Genomic DNA, 12150 nt, shown 5'->3' on the forward strand with positions numbered 1-12150 from the left:
AAAAAACCAAACAAAACCTTATCTCAAAACTGAGGTAAAAGAAAATGTGAGGCATGCCACAGCATGTTTGTAACTATTTTGTGTATTAATATTCTGTGAGGAAGCTTTTAGATACATTGAACTCTTGAGATGTCTGGTTCCTATCAGCACTGCTGTGAACAATTCTGATGTGGTATGTTTCTCTAAAATGGCACAATCACATCAAACCACTCTGAATGATTTATATAGAAGAAATCAGACTCAACAGAAACCAGCTGTGTGTCCATGAAGAGTGACTGGTCTCTGTGTCTTTCCAGTTTTATAATATATGTAATGTTTCTAATGATAAAAAAGTGGTTAATCTGAAAAAAAGCTTTCTTTGGGAATATTTTATCTTACAATGTTCTGCAGGAATCTGTCACATCAATGGTTTGTTCAGCATGTTTACATACACTTGGGCAATCAAATAATGGGAAAACTCTGGGTCTACATGAGTCAGGCAATAATCTGCTTTCCAACCTGCTAAAAAAACCTGCATAACTGGAGGTGATGTAAACTTAAAACTCAAACGTCATGCCGGTGCTTAAAAAAAAAAAAAAATTGAGTCACTTTACCAAATAATATAAATATACATCATCTAGAAAATGAAGAATATTCTAATTCTTCATTTTATCAAGCAAGTAGCTAGTTTTAGCATCACTCCAAAAGGGTTTTATGGGGCTCTTATGGGTGCTGTGTTAAACACTACTTGCTGTTATCAAGACAGCGCTCTGTTTTCACACATGCGACTGAGAAAATCGAAAGAAATCAGAATGAGGGAACACATTCACCCAATTACTGAGATAAAATCAAGGTCTCTTAATGGGATTTTTAGAAATCCAATAATTGCCTTAATCCGATCTGAGAAATTGGAGTATGCTGTTTACATGAACACTTGTTTACATTTCTGAAGTCAAATGCAGGTAAATAGTTCAGACTCTCCAGAACCCAGCTATGTGTCCATGAAAAGTGACTGGTCTCTGGAATGTCCAATATATTTTAAAGATGGAAACTCCTCCTCTACAGACAGGTAATGACTTTTCACAGTTAAATCACTGTGACTGTAGAGCACAGAATAATCTCTCTACTGTCACTGCATAGTTTTTAAACTTGAGTCTCAGTTTGCAGATATATCAGACATGGTATTACTCTATGGTTAATATACCAGTAGAGTAGGTAAAGACTGTAATTAACATCTGACCACAGCTAAGTTGGTCAGCTAAGGCCTGCTGTCTTATGAACACAATTAACAGCAAATAATACATGCTTTTCCACTGAAATTTTCACATCTGCACAGTATAGTTATGCCATTTAGTTATGTTTTTGATAAGATCTTGTGTCGTCAGTGAGTGTATCAGCTTTGAGCATATTTTAGAAGAGTAGAATAGTGCAGAGTACTTAACCCCATACACAACAGACTTTTTTGTTTTACCCAAACTCAACTGAGCTACATTTTGATTTTCCACATATATATCCTAATGTGAGATATGAGGTGCCTTGCATCATACTGCTGTCACATGCAACAATCTCCTACTTCATGTATTTTACGAGCATGATTGGAGAGATGTTGGTTCCTGTAAATATGAAGAGTGACTATGTCTAAATGACTGAAAAAAACATTTTGTTCTTTTAAAGGCTAATCCAGATAATAAGATCACAGTCACCAGAACCCAGCTGTGTATCCATGAAGAGTGACTGGTCTGCTGATCGTCCAATAGATTTTAAAGATGGAGACCCCTCATCTGCACACAGGTAACAGCTACTCACAAATCAGCCATATTTATGGCAAAAGTTAAACCACTGCAGGAGAAGTCTGTGATAAGTTGTAGCCCTTTCTATCAGTAGTGTTTAGAATTGGCTACTCATCAGTTGTATTTCCATGTACATTGATTAATGTATATTGTTCTAATAACTATCTAAGGATATGCACACTGCTAGTTAAGGCAAACACTGGAGAATGTTTTGTGATTTCATCCTAACAGTGGAGCCTTAGTTCAGGTCAAAGTGGGCAAAATTATAGCGATATACATGGTGATATGTCATCTTTTTCATCATATCATTGATGCCTTAAATGAGAACAGTTCAATTAGTAACATGTACATAAAGTCATTCAGAATGGTTTGGTGTGAAATGGTACATTAATCAGAAACATTAATCATAATGATTTTCTAAGTGATAGGAGCCAGGGGTTGTGATGTCTACAAAAGAATTTAGCCATTTTATTTACTATCCATAATGTGGAGGCTGTCATAGCAGAAGAAGAGGTGGGGTACAAGTGTGAGTGTTTATTACAATCTTTACCAGGAATCTCAAAATAACAAGTAGACAGTGTAAGGGTATGGGGATCCATGAAAACTAGATATACAAAAACAAGAACAAACTAAGAGCTAAGAAAAACAAACAGACTATGAAAACTATGAAACTTCAAGGCTAGACTCATACAAAGAAACCACGAGCAGGGAAACAAAAACACAAACCTCCACAAATGAACAACGCCGGCTGGGGAACAAAGGTAACCAAGTGGTATATTATACAATATACAAACAATGAAGACAAGAAACACTTGAAAGCATTAAACGAGGGCAGGCTAAGAGCAAGGAACACCAAGAGTCCTTATTAATGCCGTTTTAGAGAAGCAGGATGCACAGCGATGGAGGACATGGCAGCAACAAAGGACATCAAGTTTACAAGTTTACAGCAAATGTCCTTCATTGCAAAATGTAAAAAAGAGAATATGAAACCTGTGTGAACAAAAAGAAGGCTAATTTTGTCCTGATGACTTAGGGGTGCCAGTAAGGTTTGCTATATAGGCCCTTGTTGAGGGAATGATGTGCATGATAGTGGTGATGTACATTCACGTCCTCGGGTAGAGGAACGATGCTTCATGGCTGTATTACGTAAAATGGAACAGGCTAGAATTATCTGCCAGACGTTTGTAGGATGATAAAGTAATGTGACTGCAGCTGTGTCGAGGCACATCCAGTGACCCTTTAGCACACCAATAGTGCACTCTTACACTCTGTGTCCATCAGTGCATTCCATTGTAGCCAATATTAAAAGTTGATGTGGAAAACTGCACACTACTGATTCATCAGAGAGAATCATCACCACTTCACGGCAGTTTCGAGGAGGAATTATCTGCTGTGGAAAACGATGTAGCTGGTGCCAAAAGTGAATAGAGCTTAATAGATGCGAGTTGAGTTGAGCTGTACTGTGCGGTGGAAAAGCAGCTTAAATACGCATTCCCTTCTAAGTGTGGCATGCACTAAATCTTCTATTAGTTCCATTTCAGCCATTGCAGTACCATAGTCAGAGACTGACCCTTCCCCCTAGAGTTATGTTTTTAATTACTAGCATCTATTTAATTGCTTTAGCCTAATTTATGGATCGTTTTTCTTTAATACATTTTCTTCATTAATAGTCACTAATATGTCATTAATATGAAATGACTTGCACAGAATATTCAGTAATATGGGCACAGTTGAAAGAAGCTGTTTACACATAACAGTGTTCTCCTTAAAAAAAGCACCACGTCTCTGCACTGTCATCAAACAACTTGGGACAACAGATAGTGTATTCCTAACCATTACATGTAATAATATTTTGTGAGGAAGCCTTTTATTCATACATCTGGTTCCTACTGCCACCACTATGAACAATTCTGATGTGGTAAGTAGCTCTAGACTGGCACATTTCATGTCAAACCACTGTCAAACCCCCTAACATTCCAGATGACATAACTGTCAAACCCCCTAACATTCCAGATTTACACAAAGGCATATTATTCAGTAACTACAGGGACTTAAATGAAAATAATGGAGCTATCATTAGATTAAAGAAGTGTGCAATAAAACTTGGGCCCACCGGGGGCCCCATGGCTTGTTAAGGGGTTAATTATGTAGACATTGGTGGAATTCCCCATTAAGAATTACATGACTATTTGACATTTGTGTAAATATTTTTTGCTGTCCTGTTTTTGTGTATGCTGATTAAAATGTAAAGACTGTACATAAATCAGTGGAGCAGTGTCTGTGTTTTGTAAAGTCATATCCAGATAAAGAGATCAGACTTTCCAGAAAGTCTGTGTATGCATCTGTATGCAAGAGTGATGCATCTATGGATCCTCTACTAAAGTTTAAATATGAAGACTCCTCATGTGAACTCAGGTAACAGATACTCACAATCAAACCACTTTGATTGTGGATTCCACGTTCCCCACAGTCTACTGCAATCTTATTTTGACTAACATCTTGTAACTTTATGTATTGTGAAGATATTTTCAGTTTTATTTAAATCTTATTCATTATTTCTTAAACAAATCACATTCAAGAAAGAAATTCAAGTAAACCTTTTTCTTCTGTAAATTTAATTGACCTTTGATGTGAAATACTTTTTGACCATTTCTTAGCTTTTCTTTTTAGCTTTTTACCGGACATGGTGCCTTTCAATATAAATTCATAAAACTCTATGAAGTGCAAGTGATAGATAAACCTGAATAATTGGCCAGTGAGTTTAGATACATGGTAAATAATAAACTGGCAACTCCATGTAGTTTGAATTATAGTTATACCATATTTTTTATAAACATGTTTTATGTAGGGAAAAAGCAAAAAGTACTTGACATAACTTTTAAATCAGACACTTTCTTATTTTGTTGTTTGCTTTGTTGTTATTGCACAATTGCTTCAAAACTAATTTAATAGAAAGACACAAAATTACAACATTTAAAAAAGAAAATAAGGCAACACCTGGGTGTGTTGAACAAGTCTAAAGCTTCAAATCTGTGAAAAAGATTCTAATTTTAAATTATTTACAATGGAAATGTAACACTTATATCTATGAGATGTGCATGTTCACAGATTGTGAACACTCTGCAGACACTTTGGAGGGGCACATGAAGGTAACCTGTCCATCGGATACATCTGCATGCTACTGTCCCAGTTTAGCTCATTTTCTCTGATGAATCAAAACTTTTGATCTTGACTTGATTTAAAACAAAAAATACTTTGAACAGTCCAACAAGGATTCAGGTCTATGTCATAGCCACAGTGGACAGTCCTTTCCTTTTATTAACCTGTCAGGGGCAATCACACCTAAATTTAGTGCTTAAACAATTATTGTAGTAGAATGACATAATCTAGTTATCTCAGTCAAAAGTTCACATCGCTATAAAATTAGCACAGCAAATAATCAGAGTAGGTACATTTCACACATCACTAGGGCACCTTCATATCAGCACATTTCAGCACAGCAAACCATAGCTGTTTGCCATTAAGCTTGTGTTAAATTTTCAAAAACGAAATAAAGAGAGAAAAGACAGAAAAAAGAAAGCAGAAACCACAACACAACATTCTTCTGTGACAACGATGGTTTAATTCACCCTAATTAACTGCACTGTGCCCAGAGTTGATGCATCCCACCCCCACCTACCAATAAAATAGTTGGACACACAAACAAGCAGGCAAACTACTAAACCAATGATTTTTAACGTGTGGGCTGCAAAATGCTGCACAATATAAAATACTGCACACATAAATTGCACTTGGTGTGTAAAGGACTTTAGGCTTTGCATGTCCAAGAACAGAAAACTGTTGACTGCCATCCTATGCTGTAGCTCAGAGATCTTTTTTAAAATAAAGCTTTGAAGCCAAACAAATTATGCCATCAATTTTAAGCTAAACAAATAAACCTGTTGAACTGAGCGAGACCTCCTTTTGCAACTTTTATTTCTTCAGCATGTCTTCCAGCACATGGTAGATGCCAAACAACATCAACTAACTTGTTAGTTAGAAAATGTTCAGTTATTTTTTATTGTTTATTATGTTGCATTATATTGTAAAATCTAGCAACAGGCCACACTGATTGTTTGCACATTAAATAATTTGGTTGGTAAAATTTTATGGGCCGTGGAAACTTTTGTGGTTGGTAGTGTGGGCAGCGTGTTAGAAAAGGATGTGAACCTCTGCTCTAGAGAGAACATTAAAGAGAATGGTGAAATGAACATAGTAGGAAGGTATCTTCTTTGCCTGAAGTGTAAGACCAGTCAGCAGTCTTCTGATCTTGAAAATTTAGTTACAATGCTACAAATTATTGGACCTATATATCACCACTTTGGTTGCTCTTATCATCTTTTCTCAGGCCTGACTCTGCATCTGCTGAAACTAAACTCCAGAAGAGCTTCAAATTAAATCTGAAAAAGAAATTTTTGAATGAGGTGATCACAGAACATAGAAACCCAACACTTCTCAGTGAGATCTACACAGAGCTCTACATCACAGAGGGAGACAGTGGAGAGGTCAATAATGAACAAGAGGTCAGACAGATCAAGGCAGCATCCAGGAGAACAGCAACAGAGGACACATCAATCTAATGCAATGAGCTCTTTAAGCCCTTATCTGAACAAGACAAACCCATCAGAACTGTGATGACAAAGGGAGTCGCTGGCATTGGAAAAACAGTCTCTGTTCAGAAGTTCATTCTGGACTGGGCTGCAGATAAAGCCACTCAGGATGTCCAGTTCATATTTCCACTTCCTTTCAGAGAACTGAATTTGATGAAGGACCAAAACTCAACTGGACTGATCTTATTCATAAATATTTTAAGGAAACAAAAGACATGGAAATATCCACCTGGCACAAAGGTCTGTTCATTTTTGATGGTTTAGATGAGTGTCGTTTAGATCCACAGAAGGCGGAGTACTTCAGGAAGAGAATCAGTGATCAAAGTCTGGCCAATAGAATGATCTCACACCTGAAGGCTTCAAGAAGCCTTTACATCATGTGCCACATACCTGTGTTCTGTTGGATTTCAGTCACTGTTCTAGAGAGAATGCTGGGTGAAGCAGAGAGTGGAGAGATCCCCAAAACTCTGACTCAAATGTACACACATTTCCTCATCATTCAGAAAAAAATCATAAGAGAAAAATACACAAAGAACCAGAAGACAGATGAAGACATCCTTCTCAAAATGGGACAACTGGCTTTTCAGCAGCTGAGGAAAGGACACCTGATCTTCTATGAGGAAGATCTGAGAGAGTGTAGCATCAATGTTGAAGAAGCTTCAGTGTACTCAGGTGTGTGTACACAGATCTTCAGAGAGGAATCTGGGCTGCTCCAGAGTAAAGTGCACTGCTTTGTTCATCTGAGTGTTCAGGAACATCTTGCAGCTCTTTATGTGCACCTGACCTTCATGAACCAGAAGAGAAATGTTCTTAAACAGAGTTTGTTCTCTAAACTTAACACCCTGATGAATAAGGAAATTACAGTCACAGATGTTCACAGGAGTGCTGTGGATCAGGCTTTACAGAGTGAGAATGGACATCTAGATCTTTTCCTTCGCTTTCTTGTGGGTCTCTCACTGGAGTCCAGTCAGACTCTCTTACAAGACTTAGTGACACAGACAGGAAGTGGCTTCCACAGCAAAGAGGAAACAGTTCAGTATATCAAGAAGAATATGAGTGAGAACCTCTCTGCAGAAAAATCCATCAGTTTGTTCCACTGCCTTTATGAACTGGATGATCATTCTGTAGTTGAGGAAGTTCAACAGTACCTGCAATCTGAAAATGTCCAAACAAGAAATCTCTCTGTTACACAGTGGTCAGCTGTGGTCTTTGTGTTACTGACATCATCACAGGACATGGATGTATTCAAACTGAGTAAATACACCAGATTACACAGCAGATCAGAGGATGTTCTTATGAAGCTGTTGCCTGTGGTTCCAGCATCTAGAAGAGCTGAGTATGTAATGCTAAATACAACTGTTTCACTGCCACAACATTAGAAAATATGTTGTAAACAGATAAAAACAGAAAGAACATGGTTAAACACTAAAGCAAATTTGAATGTCAATTGAATGTCTACTTTATGTATGGGGACCTCATCAAGTAGTTAATCATTGTTAAAGTCTAATAAATTAACCCTAGATGCCCTGATTTAATATCACTGACCCTGGTGCGAAGAGAAATTGACTTGTATAAACATGAGGCACACAGAAAAAGACTGAGGTTGATACACCACGGAAGTTTTATTAGCCGAACCAGCAGGTCTCTAAAACAAGATCAATCATTAAGGAGAAATTCAAGCGATTTATTATTACCTATATTTTCTGAAGCTCAAATTATAAACACTATTTAAAAGGCCAATGCAATGACCACTAGAAGATGACATCCATTCAACACAAGGGCCTTCTAACGTGGCTAAAGCTAAATATCATAGGACAATGCAATAATAGGTAAATTAGGCTCCAGTTCCTTAAAAGGTTCTCACAACCCAGCTTAAGACATACAGTGTACAGGGAGACATGAACCATGCTTATGAGTAATGCCATCCCACTATAAACCAGTTACACAAAGTCAAGCTCACAAATGCATACAGCAAGAATTAAATTATAATGCTATGAGCAAATTTTTAAACCAAAGAAAACTGTGTCATAGCAAAATAGTATTAGCCAGTAGTGCAAGCCTAATTGAGTGTTACAAAGGCCTAGTCTAGCCTGATAATTGCCTGTGGCTTGGGACACAGGAGCTCAGCCCTACTGCTCAAGATTAAGGGGCTTAATCATCTATAGCATTGCTATACACTTAAGGTAATATGTACAACCAGTATATAATTAGGAAAAGGATAAAAGAAAAACAGTGGCTATTACCACTACAGGTACAGTTGACTATGCATTTATGATTACAAAGACACAATTGATGAACATTAACCTTAACCCTCACTTAAAAATAAACTATTGTATCCTGTGCAGTAAAGCAACAGTGTTAGATTGCTCAACACTGAAGTCTCAAACTCGCTCTATACAACTGAATTGTCACTATGGGTGCAGCTTACACTGTGATATATATATATATATATATATATATATATATATATATGTGTGTGTGTGTGTGTGTGTGTGTGTGTGTGTATGTGTGTATTATTTAACCCAGCTTGGCTTCGTATTGGCAAAAGACATAAAATAACCTTAATAAGCTCATAATTGCCTGGTAACTGCCACAACACTAAAAGGCTTCATGCTGGAATCCCAAAGCTTGCTTTATAATATATAGTTTAAAATCTGAAAAAAACTCTGAGTGTTTAATATGCAAAATGCTTTTAATATTAAAAAAATAACATACCATATCACTTGTACATAATACAGCACATCCCATCCGAGAATGCACTCTCTGTAAATCATAGCTATTTGATCACTAAAGTTTTGATAAGCTAGTAAAATTACTTTTAAATGTCTGCCCTGAGTATAACACACAATTACAGCATATAGAGACCAAACACAGACACTGCCAGCACTGCATGGGAGATTCAGTCCTTAAAGTGTGAGTAGAGTTTAAAGTGGCATACAATTAGCCTATACTGTGCTTGCCCCAGCATCACAACTCTCCTCCTGGACAAGTCAGGATATCCTCCGTTTTAAACTTGAGCAAAGGAAAAATCCTCTCAAAACAACTTCCACAAGGGCTTACCGCTGCAGTGCCAGCAGATACCAAACAAGACCAAATGATACTTTAACATTGTAACATTATTATATGCATTCTGATAATGGCTGCTTTAGAGGCACTGCCATCAAAGTGTACCTTAGCTTTTCAATCCTGCCAACTACATATAGATTATACATCCTGGATCTGCATGTGATACAATTATGCAGCATATTATTGCCACATAATGTAGCAGCTTTAGTTGGTTTTTACAACAGTGGGACTGATAAACTGATTGATGTAAAAAAAAAATCCTTGCCATTGTTCCTTCATATAATAATGTTTTTTGTTCAGATTAAATAATTGTGGTCTGAAAAAGTATAGCTGTGCAGCTCTGGCCTCAGTGCTCAGCTCAGAAACCTCCAGTCTGAGAGATCTGGATGTGTCTAAGAATAATCTAGGAGATTCAGGTGTGAAGCTGCTCTCTGCTGGACTAGAAAATCCTCTCTGTAAACTGGAGACATTGAGGTAAGATGACTTCAAACACTTTGTATTTTCCTGTCAATCTGTTATATGTTTTATCTGCTCACCACAAATTTGACCCACACACACACTTACACACACTCTTTAAGCAAGTAATAATAAATAGCTATAGAACTTTTCATACCACACCTTAAAGTGCTTTACACACAGGTGATAAAATTGTACAATAATAGAAGAAATTATAGTTGAGTTTGATTCTTCTAATATAGTTATTGTTTGGTAACAGCAATGTAAGAACACTTAAAGTATTAATTTAAATCATATGACGTAATAACACATAATACTTGTGCAGCCTCACTTTTTCAAAGATAATAGCTCTGAGATTGAATTTGTTGATCCTTGACAGCAGTTACATAGTGAATAAATATTATTTTGACTGATGAATTTTCTGCTGATCTAATCTATGTATTCTGAACTGAAAGTGATGAGTGTGTCATTGTTCTCTGTGCAGGTTGAGGGATTGTACTATCACAGATAAAGGCTGTGTTGCTCTGGCTTCAGCTCTGAAATCAAACCCCTCACACCTTAGAGAGCTGGATCTGACTTGGAATAATCTAGGAGCTTCAGGAGTGAAGCTGCTCTCTGCTGTTCTGGAGAATCCTCTCTGCGAACTGGAATCACTGTGGTAAGATCATCTCTCTGAGCATCACACATGACCTAGCCTTCAGTAAGGAATATTCTCTAATAGTGAGATTGAAGCAGATGTTTGTAGAAAGATTATTTATTAACACAGTAACATTATTTAAACTCTCAGGATCAGGTGATTGTTTCATTAAAGCAATATGTTAAGATTTTGTCTCACAGTTTGTAAATATCATGTCTGTTTTGTTGAAAAAGGAAGGAAGAAGTATCTTGTTACTCATAGAGAGCTGAGCATAACACATTCTGACTTTTGGCAAATTATTTAAAAATATCTTTGCAAGATTAGTAATGTTAATACAAGAAACCTAGACATTTCACCTATAAACTGAAGATATTATTATTATTATTATTATTATTATTATTATTACTATTATTATTATTTGTATTGTTTCTTTATTTACAAATATTTTTATTCATTTATTTTTTCTACAGTATTATGACTGTTCCATTACATTAAAAAAGTTTACACTGTTCAACATGAATATTTGACCATATATTTTATCAAATGTTATCAATTAAATGTTATTAAATAGTCCAACATCTTTGTGCATAAGGACAATTATAGCTTATTAATACATGTAATACATATATTACTATGTTATGTTTTAACACATTTTTTAAATTTAAGTGTTTAACTAATACACACAATATAAAAAAAGAATAAAACAGTAATTAGAAAAACACCTGACTTATGAATAGTGAATAGGATTCACCCCAAATCTAACCTTAAATTAACAATGTTGCACTGAACTTGACTCTTCTAATGTTTTTAGCTACTGACAAAAAATCTAAAGCCCTAAATAATCTATAGAAAACTCTTAGTAAGTAATGTGTATTTTAAATATAGGACATTTGTATTTTGCCTGGTATTGTGATCTCTATGTGCTCAAAAAAAGAAAAAGAGAAAAAGAAAATCATGGCATCTCACAGACCTCTGTGTGCATGTGGCAAAATTTGTGAAACAACCCTCAGAAGAAAGGCCACTAAATCACTGCCTCTGGGTACCTGTGTACCTGAGATATGTCCCCACCTTTTCCTCAGGGCTTAAGTTAGCTAATTGTATGTGTGTTTTATTGTGTTTTATTAAATGTATTTGTATTTTGTAGTTTTACTTGATTTCATTTTTTTACACTTGCATGTGCTTGTTTGTGTGATGCTCTTATGTTTGTTTCACAACATACTGAATGTTTTTGAATAAAAAAAGAAACTGCATTTCTGAAAAGTGTTGTGTAAATAAAGTTTACTATGTTCATTGTAGCTAAGACACTGCACTTTATTGACTGAAGATTTTTTTTGACTGTGTTTTGATGGACCTTCTGAGGGAGTGAAGATTGTGTCATTGTTCTCTCTGCAGGTTGAAAGACTGTAATATTACAGATGAAGGCTGTGTTGCTCTGGCTTCAGCTCTGAAATCAAACCCCTCACACCTGATAAAGCTGGATCTGTCTGCGAATAAATTTGGAGATTCAGGAGTGAAGCTGCTCTCTGCTTTCAAAGATGATAAACATTATGGCATTTTGCACATTTACTTTTAA

General features: G+C 36.1%; 1 pseudogene; it reads left to right on the forward strand.

Moving 5' to 3' along the window:
* The first annotated feature begins 1702 nt into the window (after window positions 1-1702).
* LOC118804879 lies at window positions 1703-12150 on the forward strand (annotated as a pseudogene).

Source organism: Colossoma macropomum, unplaced genomic scaffold (genome assembly GCF_904425465.1).
Source record: "Colossoma macropomum unplaced genomic scaffold, Colossoma_macropomum, whole genome shotgun sequence".
Lineage (NCBI taxonomy): Eukaryota > Metazoa > Chordata > Actinopteri > Characiformes > Serrasalmidae > Colossoma > Colossoma macropomum.